The following is a 14,669-nucleotide window of genomic DNA, read 5'->3' as shown; positions in this document are numbered from 1 at the left end:
ACCTCACAGCTGTACAGATTCACAAAGTTACCCAGAGGCAGGGGTCATAAGTCAGGACATTACTACTATTGTGGTATATGGGCAGGTTTATAGCCACCCATTTTTGTGTTTGCAGTCAGGGATAGTATGTGCCCATGGCTGTGTGTCGGACTTTGCACATTCCATGCTGTCCATATTCCCACCCCCCCCTCTATTATTCTGTCCTCTTCCATACATTATGCATACATTTTCTGATACTTTTCCTATAGTTATCACCTCATCACAGCTGTGTTTTGGTGTTGGTCCACAGTTCATGCAATGGGACATGGTGGACATGTTACTATGGTTTGTCCACATGGCCTTGCATATGGCTTATGTGGAGTGTGTTATGTTGTCATTTGGGTGTCCATGACATAACATACATTGTCAGTACGGGTGAGATGCAGGCCTTTGGCAGATGCCTATAGCCATTTGGTGGTGATGCAGGCCAGCTGTAGCAGGCCGTTGCATTCTGTCAGTCCTACAATCCCAGAGTGCCATGCAGTATATTTCCCCTGGGGTGATAGGGTAGGTGTGCTAGGTGTTCATGCCAATACTTTCTATCAGTATTGATCAGGTGGTGTGGATGCTGGTAGGGTGCTGCTTACAGCTAGGGACACACCTGCATGGGACACCTGCACTGCATGCTGCATTCTTTTGCTATTGCCATACATAGGTGAGGGTCATATTGTACCCATTCCCAATAGCAGGGATACAACCAGAGAGATACCTGTGGGTGGTGTTTGGGTGAGCTGGGTGCATGTGTGCTATGGATACTACTTGCATCTGACTCACAGATATGCATGGGGCATTCCAGTTATGCTGGCTTGTGCAGGGACATCAGCCATTTCCCAATACATCAGCCCTATCACCTTTGTGATCTGCAATTGTTCGGTTAGATGACATCGGTATTTCCTACTATAAGCCCAGATAATGTGATGCATACCTGTATGTACAATTCCAAGGCTGTGTCCATTTCATGGTTACACATTATATACTGTATGTCTGGAGTACATTTCCCTGTGTACTGCTTGTATATCTAGCCCAACAGTCATGCCATGTCCATCTTTCAGATGGTGACACATTACCGCCATACATTTACAATGGCTTACTGCTAGCATGTGTTATACTGGGGAGAATTGTCTTTGGCACTGCTGTTGTGAGGACTTGGCCCTGTCATTGGCAGTAGTGGGCAATGACCACCAGGTCAAACCTCAACATGCATGCATACATACTGACCACTCTCACACAACATGAAACACACACTAACCTAACACATGCATACCTGCATATTGTACAAATGCTACAATCTATCCTGCTACCTTGGCCACCTCAGGTCATCTGTGCTCCACTGGTATTATACCTACACATACATGTTACTACATGACTACATTGGCTTGGAAGGAGCACACCTGACTGTTTCTACATCTACATTTCTACATAGAATTGTGGGGGGGGGGGCACACCTGACTGTTACTACATTTCTACTTAGGATTGGGGGGGGACACCTGACTGTTACTACATTTCTACTTAGGATTGGGCGTGGGGAACACCTGACTGTTTCTATATTTCTACATAGGAGTGGGGGGGGGGGCACACCTGATACTTGTAAACATTTGCTGTGAATGTATTGGTATGTCAGATACTCCATTTCATTCTGGAATGTAACCTATCATGCTGACTAGAGGCATATCATTGTACTACAGGTCTTAGGTTTGATTGACCTACATATCGGTTTCTATCTTCTTACCCTTCAGAATTCACATCCCACTGCCTGACCTGATGTAATCTGTCTTTGTAAGCCTGGGAGGGGAGGTTACCCGTAGCCATCATTCAGAGGCCTTAGCATGGCCTTTGTTTGTGTTTGTCTACACCTGTCCTGCTGGCTGAGACTGTTATTGGGTATGTGAACCTCCCTAAATGGCATGCGTGTATTATATGGACACACATGTGGCCCAGCACATTTCTGCAGTGGGTTTTTTCAACATGTGTAGTACTGGCTACTATGGTGACACCAGTATCTGTTACAGATCACATGCTGCCACTATAGGTGTCTACTAAGTGCTGGCATCCCATTCAGCCACCCGATCCCCTTGCATGCTCACATCCATACCGTAGATGCAAGTAACAACACATACTACTCCATTCAGCAATTGGTAAGAAGAGTGACTTACCTTTTGCGTGTGCCAGTAGTGAGGATGGTGCTGGAGGACTGCCTACGTCGGATGCACATAGTACACTCCCTATACATGGTTGAGCACATGTAATGTCATATTTGGCATCCCTTTTACTGTATGTGTGAGTCAGAGAGAGGTGTCATTCCCTGGGTCCCTCCTGTGTCAGTGTATGTGCTATGCCTTGCCTCTTTGGCAAGGCCAGGGCATACTGGGCATGCCTCCTTCTGCCTACTGGACCATGCTCAAGTTGTTCCTCTTCTGAGTCACTCTGTGCCTGTGCAGGCCTTGGCAATGGGGAGGGGGCTGTGTGGCCCTGCCCCGTGCTGTTCCTGCTGCAGCTGTTTCTGCAGGATCATATTGTGTAGCATGGCACATATGATGACAATTTGAGTACATGTAGCTAGGCAGTACTGCAAGGCTCCAACAGATGTGTCCAGGCACTGGAACCATGACATGAGCATCCCAAACACATGCGCTATTAAAATTCTGGTCTGTGTGTGTGCCTCATTATGGAGTTCTTGTTTGGGTGTGTGTGCATTTCTGATGAGTGTCATCAGCCATGGCTCCAGTGCATAACCAGCATCCCCCACTAGGTGACCGTAAGGGATGTCTCCACTGGTAAATCTCTGGTACAGCTGCATCAGATGCCAGATGTGGGAATCGTGATAACTTCCAGGGCAGCCAGCACACACATTCCTTATTATGCCCTGGGCATGGCACACAACCTGGAAGCTGATGGAGGGGAAGCCCTTGCGGTTGATGTAGACCATACCCAGCTTACCAGGTGGTGCTTTGATGCATATGTGCGTGCAGTCTATAGCACCCACTACCTCAGGGTATTCTGCTATTTGGTGGAAGAGACACATATTGCTGGCCAACACCTCACGGGTGTTGGGGAAATATACGTGCTCACTGGCATGTGCTGACCTGGCATCCAGGAACTGGTGGAGTACCCTGGACGCTGATAATATCCCCAAGTGCCCTTTGGAAGGTACCTGCAGCTAGTATTCTTAGGCTTACACATACCTTGGTATCCACTGGGATGGGTTCCCCTCTGTTAGTTCTGTGTGTCAGGCATGGCCGGCACAGCTCAACAATTTGCTGTAAGAGGTCCCAGTCTACCCTATAGTGCTCCACTTTCTCCATCTCATGTTGCCTCTGGTAGGTTATCCTGGGTCTGTACACTCTTCTCCGTCTCCTCACTCTGGGTTGGTCAACAGCATTCTTATCCTCACCACCCTCAGCCTCTTCCACATGTTGATGTATGATAGCTATTGCAGCCCCTATGATTTTGTTGTATTTGTTTGTTAAAATTCCCCCGCTTGTATACACCGGTGGTGTAGAGTATGTGGGAAATTTTTATTTATTTATTTATTTATTTTGCATTTGTTGACCATGATAGTCTAACTGGATTTATGTCCATTTTCAGTAGAGTCCTGGGGAGATAAGCTCCAGGAGATTACTAGACTACTAACATAGATGTACTAGTTGTAATACAGTTAAATACTATACATTTTAAACAGTTCAGGAATCTTCACAGTTTATACAAAAAACGTGTTACAAGCATTAGATAATATATTTTAGACTTTATGTACAAGACTTCATTAGTAACTAGAAAGTAATTGTTAAACAAATACATACTTCAAATTTCAACAGTTTAGTAATGCTCACAGTTTAAACAATACTTGTTGCCTGCCTTAGGTAGGATGCTTTAGAATTATATTCAGAATAATTTAACTAGGTATTTTAAATTATCTCTATTAGGATAAGATATGTTTTTGCCAAGGATAGGCCTTGATCTAAAAAGACACAGATAGAGCAGGAATTAGGTCTTAAGAGAGGGCATTTGGGATATAGTATGAGATTAGTCTGGATTTGTACAGGGACATAACCAATGGGTTTTAAGATAGAGTTTCAGATTGTGTTTAAATCATTTAAATGAAGACAGTGATGTAAGTTCATGGGGGAGTTGGTTCCAATACTTAACAACTGCATTTGAGAACAGAGCATCTCCTGCCATGTTATTAGTTTTGCATGTTGATACTAGTAGTTTATTAGATGAGTGTAAAGTTGAACGTTTCTTATATTGGGTAATGAGACTAGCAAGTATTGGGGTATTTGTCGGTTGGAAAAGGGTTTTGTGCACAATGGTGAGTTGTTTAAAGTGAATCTGATTCAGAAGCTCTAACCAGCCTAATTGTTTCAGGTTATGGCAGTGATGGGTCCTAAAGGAGGAAGCAGTAGCAAATCTGGCAATGCTATTGTAAGCGTTGTCTAGCTTATTAAGGTTATTTTTTGACAAGTTAATATATATGGAAGAAGCATAGAAAAGTGTGGAGATAAGGTGGGAATAGGCAATAGTGATTCTGGCTAGTGGGGTGAGAAAGGGTTTTATCCTATATAGGGAGCCTAGTTTCCTGTTGAAAGTTTTTATGATATTGTTGATATGGGTTTCAAAGTTCAGGTTGTTATCAATGGTTACCCCTAGAAGTTTAGTTGTTGGATCGGGAGATATGAGTGCACCATTATTGGATAAGACTGAAAAGTTAATTTGGAGTGATTTATGGGTAGGAGTGAAGAGGAGGAGTTTGTTTTTTGGGGGGTTCAAGAGGAGGCAGCATTGTAGAAACCAATTTTTTGTTTTATTGAACATTGTCTGAGTTAGAGTCTGTAGTTGGGATTGAGATTTAGCTGAGAAGATTATTGTCAAATCATCTGCGCAGTAGTAGTAGTAGTATCTGCGTATTGTACACAGTTAGTTAAAGGAATAGCTAGGTTGAGGTCATTGATAAATATTGGGAAAAGGAGGGGGCCCAATATAGAGCCCTGAGGAACACCTAGGGTAACTGGGAGATGGGATGAGAGGTCGTTGTCCCATAGCACTGCCTGCTGTCTATTATCAAGGTAGGACTGGAACTATTTTATAGTCTTTGTGTCCAGAGAGAAGGATTTTAGAATATTGAGAAGTACATGGTGGTTGACCATGTTGAGTGCTTTTGAAAGGTTGATCAAAAGTGCTAAAGAGAGAAGATTGTTATTACAGTTTTTATTGATGCTGTCAGTGAAGGACAGGAGTGCAGTTGTACTGTGGAAAGGCCTGAAGCCATGTTGAGATTTGGCCAGTAAATTTTTCTGGAGTAGATGGTCTAGTAACTGTCTGTGGATGCACTTTTCCATTATTTTAGCTAATGGGGAAAGTAGTGCTATGGGACGATAGAATATTCTCTGGAGTTTACACCCTTGTGTATGGGGATAATGTAGGAGATTTTCCAGATGGTGGGAATAGTGCTTTCTTGTATGGTTATATTTATCAGCAATGGTACAGGATAAGCTATGACTTTGGCTGCCTTTTGCAGGTATTCAGCAAGTAGCTGGTCAGCTGAGGGGGTAGTAGGTTTTAGTTTACTTAAGAGGTTGCAGATGAGGGAAGTTGGGACAGGTTGCAGGTTTAGAGTTGGGAGAGAGTTAGCAGTATTGGTTGGAAGGGCAGAGCTACTGGCTGTTAATTGATTAGCAAGTGTTTGGATGGTTTCAGTGAAGAAGGTATTAAAAGCATTAGCAGTTTGCTTTGGATTGTCGGAATTTGATCCTATAGGGGGTGGTGTTGCAGACTGGCCTGGTTGAAGTAGTCTGTTTATGCTAGCCCAGAACTTTTGTGGATTATTTTGTTTGTTCTGTTGGAGGTGGAAGTAAATTTTTTTTTTATCTTTATGTATAGCTTTTTTAGTCTCATTTCATTTTTGCCTGAATTGTTGTTGGTCTGCAGGGTTTTTAGTTGTTTTCCATAGTGCCCAAACTTTATTTCTCTGTTGAATTTTCTGCCTGGTTTTCTTTGTAAGCCATGGGGCAGGTTTAGATTTAATTTTGATTGAATGCTTTGGTGCATGGTGGTTAAGGATTGTTAAGACTTTTGAGTTAAAGTAGTTTGTTGTTTTGTCAAGTGGGAGGTATTTTATAGGTGAACAATCACATTCTTTTAGTTCAGCTTGGAAGTTATTGGGGTTACAGTTTCTGTTGCCTTTTATTGTTTTATATATGGTTGCGTTTTGTGAGCTCGACCTTTGCCTGATTATGTAAGTGAGAGAATGGTCACTTACATTGTCAGGGAGGGTCCCTACATTAGAGAGTTGTTGGTGATTATTTATTAGAATCCAGTCTAGGATGGATTCTTTGTTATTGGGTTTATTAATTCTGGTTGGAGAGTTAATTGTTTGTGAGAAGCCATTAAGGTTAATATGGGAGGTTGGTGATTCAGTAGAGCAGCCCTTCCAGTCTATATTAAAGTCTCCAAGAATTATTGTCTCTTGGGGAATTTTTGTGGAAAGTTCAGCAAGGATACCTTCCAGAGTGGTGATGTTGTTACCAGGGGGTAAGTAGATACAGATTATATTTAGGGATTTGCTGGGATTAAGTTGAAGTTTGGTGCTAATAATTTCTGCATTGTTTTCAGAAGGGGAACCAAGATCTAGTATAGATATTTGTAGCCCTTCTTTATAGAGGATAGCAACACCCCCTCCTTTTTTTACTTTGTGGTATTGTCTCAAGATGTTGTACCCAGATGGAATAATTTCAACATGTTGTGTAGTAGGTTTTAGCCATGTTTCTGTTAAAAAAATGTATATCAAAGGAATGAACATCCGGGAGAGCATGGAGGTGGGCAATTTTATTATTTATGCTGCAAATATTGAAGTGAGCTATACAGAGTGAGTTGGGAAATTTAGATGGGATATTTGGGGTAGAGGGAACATGAATTTCTGGTTCTGTGCTAGTTTTATGCCCTGTTCCTGGGTTAGGATGAATGTCCCCATGTAGTAAGGAGAGGTGTAATAGTTTGTTTAAGAGATTGTGGAGGTTAAAGTAATGGTGAAGAGGTTTTTTGAGGTTTTCGATAGTTGTATTTGATGTGGGTCAGTCTGTGATATTTAACAGGTAAATATGTTATATTTATGTGCTCTGGGGAGTTAATTAGAGGTATAGTACTTGTTTGTGCATTAGGGAAGTTCAGCTGTAAATGTTTTGACTGTTCATATGAGGTTAGCAGGTAGGCTGCTGTTGGAGAAATTAGGAGAAAGACAATGATTAGGAGCTTTAGTTGGATTAGGAAAGGTTGTGTTTGCATAGTGACTAATAAGCTTACTGATGTTCTTTAAAGGGGAGGGGATATACTAGGGGTGATTAGAGAGAGGTGTATGTAGAATGTTAACAAGATGACTATTATGATTGGATTGGGGAGAAAGAAGGTGTGGTGAGGATGTGTAAGCTTAGGAGCAGTAGGGGTGGGTGTGAAATGTGGGTAGGGTAGGGGAGCGGAGTGAGCCCACAGGGCGAATGGAGCGGGTAGAGACAAGAGAGGTATGGAGCTAAAAAGAACAATCAGTTGAAGCAGGGATTACAGTAGGTAGGTAACCCTAAATTCTGGAATAAAGGTAAAATAGTAGATAATAGAGATATTTGGAGGGTGTGTGAGAGCTAACCATAAAAATAAATAGATGTTATGGGCTACAGTTTAATAGCAAGTCTGTGGATAAACAGTATATAGCAAAGGTGTAGTACAGGTCAGGTGAAGGCTTCAAGGCCTGGAAGGGACAAGTCTGCCACCTGGTGGCCCAAATTAATTTATTGTAAGCAGGGTAAAAAAGGAGGCAGTTAAGGTTCCTAATGCAAGAAAAGGAGTAGTGGTTCCAAGTGTCTTTAAATGGTAGAAAAAGTAGATTAGATTGGTTACTGAGTGGGTAGGGAGTAAAGCTGCTGGTTTTCCTGACTAGCACTTTATAGCCACCTAGATCTAATAATAAGTTATAGGCTATACTGGCAGTGATAGTTTAGACACATACTTTCATGCTCCCTTTACTGAAAAAGTACAGGGATAGGTTGCTCAACTGTGGAGAATGAAGGGAGTTTGGACAGGGTGCTTGTTCTTCAGGTTGTTAGTTTCTGTGTCCTAGAGCAGTGTACTTGCTCCCTTTACTGAGAAAGTACAGGAATAGGTTGCTCAACTGTGGAGACTGAAGGGATTTTGGACAGGGTCCTTGTTCTTCAGGTTGTTAGTTTCTGTGTCCTAGAGCAGTGTACTCAGATTGGAGAGATTAGCCAGGAAACTGGGCCAGGAACACACAGCAGCTGGAGGCAGTTCTATAAAGGGAAGAAAACCCAGAGGGGAAGGTGTTTGCATGGTTTATAGTAGTGTTCTGGGCAGGGCTGGTCTGCTGCCTGTGTAATTGGCTGATTCTGATACATTTCACCTGTCAGCTATGCTAGTTCTCCCTGATTACCTTCCTACTGCTGTTTTACATTCCCATTGCCTTACTGTTTATGCCTGGGGGCGTGCGGCACAAACATGGTGCTCAAATGTGCACAGAGCTGCTATTTCCTGGTTTACTTTTGTTTCCCTTTAAATCCCGGTGCACAGCATGCACACCCACTTAGGAAATGTAAAAAGTGCTAGGCAGCTGCAGACACACCTCCTTGCTTAGCTCTGCTAAGCTAAGGGCAAACCCAAGCCACAGGGCTCCAATCCACTAACAGTATGTCTGACACACACCCCTATGATGTCAGCTAACTCCTAGGCTTGCACCAAGCTATTCCTGCTCTTACACTGTTGGGTGCTGACCAGCATTGAGGGGAAATCTGGGATTCAATATCATTCCAGTAATTTGCATAGGATTGTCTGCTGATGCATGGTTACCGGTCAAACACTGAGCCTCCCCCTTAAGCAACTACTATTCACTGGCTATGTTGTCTTCTGCCTGCCATTGAGTATAATGGCAAAATAGTGATTTTGGTTAGAATGTTTATTTTAGTTTTTTTTTTTTTTATTTTTCACCCGATCCCATTTGCGTGCCACTGCCCTACGCTTAAATAGCCGAAATTGGCTAAAAAAAAAATTAAAAGTTATTTATTTATTTTTTGCAAGTGTTTTCCATGCCAGTGACCATATATTTGGCCATTGGCATGCTTTCAACATAATATCCACCCTTTATTTGGAGCTGTCATGGCTCCATTTTGTAATTTGCAGAAATGTACTCGGTTACAAATAGAGTACATTTCTGCAGATTACACAAGTCCTGCATGGCCGGCTGCCAGCTTCCTGGATTGCAAATTCATCTCATTTGCATGGATCTCACCTGCAAATGGGGTAATTTGCATACAGGAGCTGAGTCCGTGCAGGACTAGTGCAGGAGCCCTCGTGCACATCCATGCAGCTTATTCCTGGATCACACAGCAGACATATTTCCTGCTGAAGCTCCTGCACTAGTCCTGCACACTGTGCAGGACATGCTGAATCCATGGGTCAATCATTCAGTCCTATTTCAACCATTTTTCATGTATAGAAGAATTTATATGACAAATGACCTCTATGTTGTCCAGAAAAACTCAAAAATAACTATGTAAAATGTTATGAAAAGTATCGTCTGAACTACACTTAAAGAAGTCTTCATCATATTCTATATTGGTGTTTGTTGTACACCAGTTTTTTTTAATTATAAAGGAGTAAAATCCTTCATTTGAAAATTACTCACAGAATGACTACCATAGTTCTTAACTTCTTAGTGTAAGAAATTTGGGCAAAGCCTGACATAATGGGTGGACAAAGGCCCAAAAATAGGGACATTTAAATATTGTTCTTATAAACTTAGAAAGTTGCAAGAATCATAGGATTTGTGTTAGCATGCATTTTCTGAAGTCTGAAACTTAAGTGAATGTTCTTATTTAGCTACTTTAATCCTTAGATCATCCCAATGATTTGTCAAACAACACAATTTTTATGAGGAACAGACCAAAAATATGAATAAAACATCTGGACATTCTGCGAAAATCTGTACAGTTGAGAGGTATGATTTACTACGCTGTGTTATAAACACATAGCTTTCATCTGTTATATCATAATTAGCCTTATAGATGAGATTATATCTACCTCATGTACAAATCTGTATGCATATCTTTGATTTCAGTGTTTAACATTGTCATGAAAATATTTAACACAATTTTATTCTCTGCATGACATTATATAAAAGGGATGCCAAATATGAAAATTTAAGATTTTTTTTTTTTACAAAACTTGGAGTCTTCTGCATTATTTCTAGAATATTCCAAAGCATTTAAAAGACTATCCACAGTGAATCATGGATAATAGCAACATTTTAAAAACATTGTAATCTTTCAGTGCCCCTCAACACAACATTCTTGCAAGTAAAGTGCTGTCCAAACCTCAAATGTTGCACAAATACATACTTCTATAAAAATAAAATGGGGGGGGGATACATAAAGATTAACACAATGTGGAAACTGTGCTCACTTTGTGTAATCTTTCTGAGTAAACAGACAGCAAAAGTATTGTGGTAGGGCTGTTCTTAAATTCAGAAAATTTACCCGAAGGTGTACACCTTGGGCCAGATTTTGTAAAGATCATTGAATCCAGCACATTATGTCGATATCATTACTAAAGTTGCAGATAACAATGTAATCCATAAAAGTACCAGAGTGAGCTCAGAATATCTTGGTGCACAAAGAGAGTATCTCAGCAGCAATGGTTCACTAAACACACCCACAATTGATATTTAAATAATGAAAATCAGTGTCAAAGAGTGAAGTACATTAACAAAGTTATGGAAAGATTATCACAATTCAAGCATCCTAATGGTCTTAAATACATACTGATAACAGAATGTATCCAGTAAGCTTAAGGACAGCTGTGGAATATAACTAACTCTGCTATTATGAAAAAATGATATCCCAATGTAAGCTGCATGGCATTCATAATACAAATCCTCAGCAATCTGTCCATTAAGGTTAGAGACAACTATGGATATCTCCATAATTCATTTACTAAGAAAATAAACTTGTTTGCTTGCAAGCTGCATACCATTTGTAATACATATATTGAGCAATCTGTCCAGTAAGGTTAGAGACAACCACAGATGTCTCCGTAAGTCAAGTACTAATAAAATATGCTTGCTTGCACTTATGGATTCCAATGGAATACATAAACTTTCTAATAAAAAAATGACTAAAGGTGAAGAGCAATCACAGCCACATCACCACAACAATCATAAGCTAACTATGGGTACGGGACATGTGTGGGGAACACAGGTAATGCACATACCCAAGGAAAGTGGGAGATAGAAAAGATGATGTGGGGTATGGGTGAAGAAGAGGGGCACAGAAGAGGGATGTTTGAAAAGAAAAGTTAGAGGGGCATGGGCATTTTTTCTTTGGTGAGACTAGGACACATTTTTATACTTTTTTTTAGAATGGAAGGAAAAATAAAGATAGGGAAAGGAAAGGAGAGGGCCATCACAGCAGGAATACCCATAGAACAAACATCATAATACATGACAGACAAAGGTTGGAAAAATACAGTAAGGACAAGTAAGTTACATAGATGATACCCTCCGCAACACAGGCATAGGAAAGTTGTCAAACAGGGTGGGGATGCATACCAGCCATGGTGAAATGCAGAAAAACATATCTACCTATGCACTATCACATTGCAACTTGTTGCAAACTCTGTGCCAGTCATACCTGGATGTGTATGACCAATGGTAGATGTGTGTTGCATGGTAATACATAAGGATCACAGTATAAATTGGATAAATAAACACAGATCCAAATCATCTGTCAGCTGTGCACGTGTAAGCCAAGCAATATCACAGATGAGCAAATTCAGATATAAGAATGCTAGATAACTGCAGCAGAGGACAGAACCAAACCTCTGATCATGCATGTGAAAGGAAAACAACCAAGTACAGTGCCAAACAGCAGTACTGAAGCAAAGCAGCAAAGTGGCTGCTAAATACACAAGTAGGTGTACACATCCCAAACAAATGTGTAATGGAATGTATGTATATGACACACATATGCCATGTCAAGACAACACACAGGTGTAGGCACATATTTATGACTGTCAATGGCCTAAATGGAACTTACATTGAAGCAAAATCAGGAAACACACTGACACACAAACACACACACACACACACACACCAATGACATGCAAGAATATCAATGTATACTTATTAACACAAAAAATATAACAAGAACAAGGATGCACTGCAAGCAGTAGCCAGTGACTTGTGTGCAGATGTCTTGCATATGTAAAATGGTCATACATTTGGCACATGTTCACCATGTCAGCAACATAATATATGGCAATACATACATACATACATACATACATACAAATATTTCAAGCACAGGCATTAATGCCTTTCTAGCTTGTCAATATACCACAACACTTGTTCCCATAATAAGTATCCAGGCTGGTCTTAAAAATGTCTAAACTAGTACTTGTTTTAATGTAATTTGGTAGTCTGTTGCATGCATCAGCTGCTCTCTTCTGCTCTCTCAGAGGACCAATTAGTGCACTTCTCATCCCTGTTGAATCTTCTACATAGGTTGTCTGATGATTCTCTACTACATTTTGATAACTCCAAACATTCCTAGAGGTAGTTGTCTCTTAATGTCCTATATACCTGAATAGGATCTCCTCTTAGATATCCATATGAGACACTGTACAAGTTCAGATATTTTAGTCTTTCATAATAACTTAAATTTTCCCATTCATGGATGTCCTTGGTATATTTCTACGTAATCTTTCCAGTTTACTCATGCTTGTTTTCTTATAAATTTTCCATATTGTTATTCCATACTCAAGCCTGGTCTAATGTAACTAACAAACAATTACTTCATCATTTCTGATTCTTAGACTTTGTAAATCTTTTTATAGAACCTGTAGTTCTAAAACTATCATTAACCAATTAGTTGATATGATTGGAAGAACTCATAGCGGGATCTCTCCATATGCCCAGGTCCTTAAATATGTTTATAGTTTCAATCACCATGTGCTGTATTAAATATTCACCTTTCAATTTATGTCTCCCAAATCTCATATGCTTAGTTTTTGATGTATTTGTCAGCATATTATTCTCATGTGCCCAAATGGTCAATTCAGTCAATTTCTTTTGCAGACATGCCTTATCTGTAACACATGTCATCAGTTTACCTAATTTTGGGTCATCTGCATATAGACTATAGAACACATCAGAATAAAATGTTAGGTCTGAAAGATAAAATCTAAACAACTAAAGGCCTAGAACAGAGCCCTGTGGGACACCCTAATGGTAACCAAGAATTTCACCTGTCCAGTTGCTGTATGATACTTACCATGTCCTATTTGTAAGCCATGCAGCTATCCATCTTATCAGGAGTACATCAATACCTAGTTGTTTTAAATTATTGATCAATGTTTTGTGTATGACTCTGTCAAATGCTGAAGTTAAATCTACATAAATTACATCACAGCACAATTTTTCATTCATAGCTGCTATTATATTGTTATAGAACATCATGTGACAGGTGGTAATAGATCTATTTTCAACATATGCATGCTAATATATGGTTTCAAATCCCAACCTATCCAGTTCTGACAGCAATATGTCCAATATTACCAATAGTCAATAATTGCAACAAAGGCAAACATTTCTGCAAAATATAATATGGAAATATGGAGGTGGAAAGGAGGTGGACAACCTAGGCCTACACTGGTGAAAAAAAGGGCAAGGCAAGTTGACACACTGCAAATGCATATGCACAGGTGCAGTATAAGCTAAACCAAAATACATTTAAGTAAATGTTGAATGTATGTCACATGGGCAGAATGATTGCTGATGTCCACAGAAATGGCCATGTATAAATCACAAACACACAGTAATGTGAAATCATGTAACATCAACATGCATAAGCAAACAAGCTAATGATTTCAAGCACATACACATATACTGTCATGCAAATGTTGAATAAACAACTGCAGGTGTATGTCACACACCCTGCTCATTACTGAGCAGAGAACAGTCCTGTGAGCATCATAACAGCACGTCAGTAGTTAGTCAGTGAATGCTCACATGCCAAAGGTACAACTGTGTGTCACCATAGATCTGATTACATACAGAGACATGTACGAACAGTTAATGTGTATAACTTTTTGTGGAAAGTGTGAACTTATGTGAATAAGCAATGGACATAGAAATGTAATATACAACAAACATGGTATAATGTACTGTTACTGAATAAATTATTTGTACCACTATGTATAAACTAATGCTACATTGGTGTTTGCTGCAATCAGAAAAGTAGGACTGCCCATAGCCATGACATACCTGTATATGACTCCACATGACATCAGTATTGCCAGAATATGGCACACAACACCACATCATGACAGTGGGACATTCATAGGTTCATAGGTGTGCACTAGGCTAATGGCCCTGGAGTCTTTACAAGCCTAGCCCATAGGATTACCCCGGCATCATGCCACCCAACCTTAGTTCCCAGTGCCTCTGTTGAGTAGAGCCACTGGAGTGATCCCCGAGGTGAATTTTCTATTTTCCATCCACTCATCAAGATTTCTCTTGAAGAGGGCCAGTGAGGTGCTCTGTTTGACATGTACGGGAAGTCTGTTCCATAGCATGGGCAGTC

This window comes from Protopterus annectens, chromosome 7.part0 (genome assembly GCF_019279795.1).
Source record: "Protopterus annectens isolate FY-2018-M chromosome 7.part0, PAN1.0, whole genome shotgun sequence".
NCBI lineage: Eukaryota > Metazoa > Chordata > Ceratodontiformes > Protopteridae > Protopterus > Protopterus annectens.
This window is presented reverse-complemented; position numbering follows the sequence as displayed.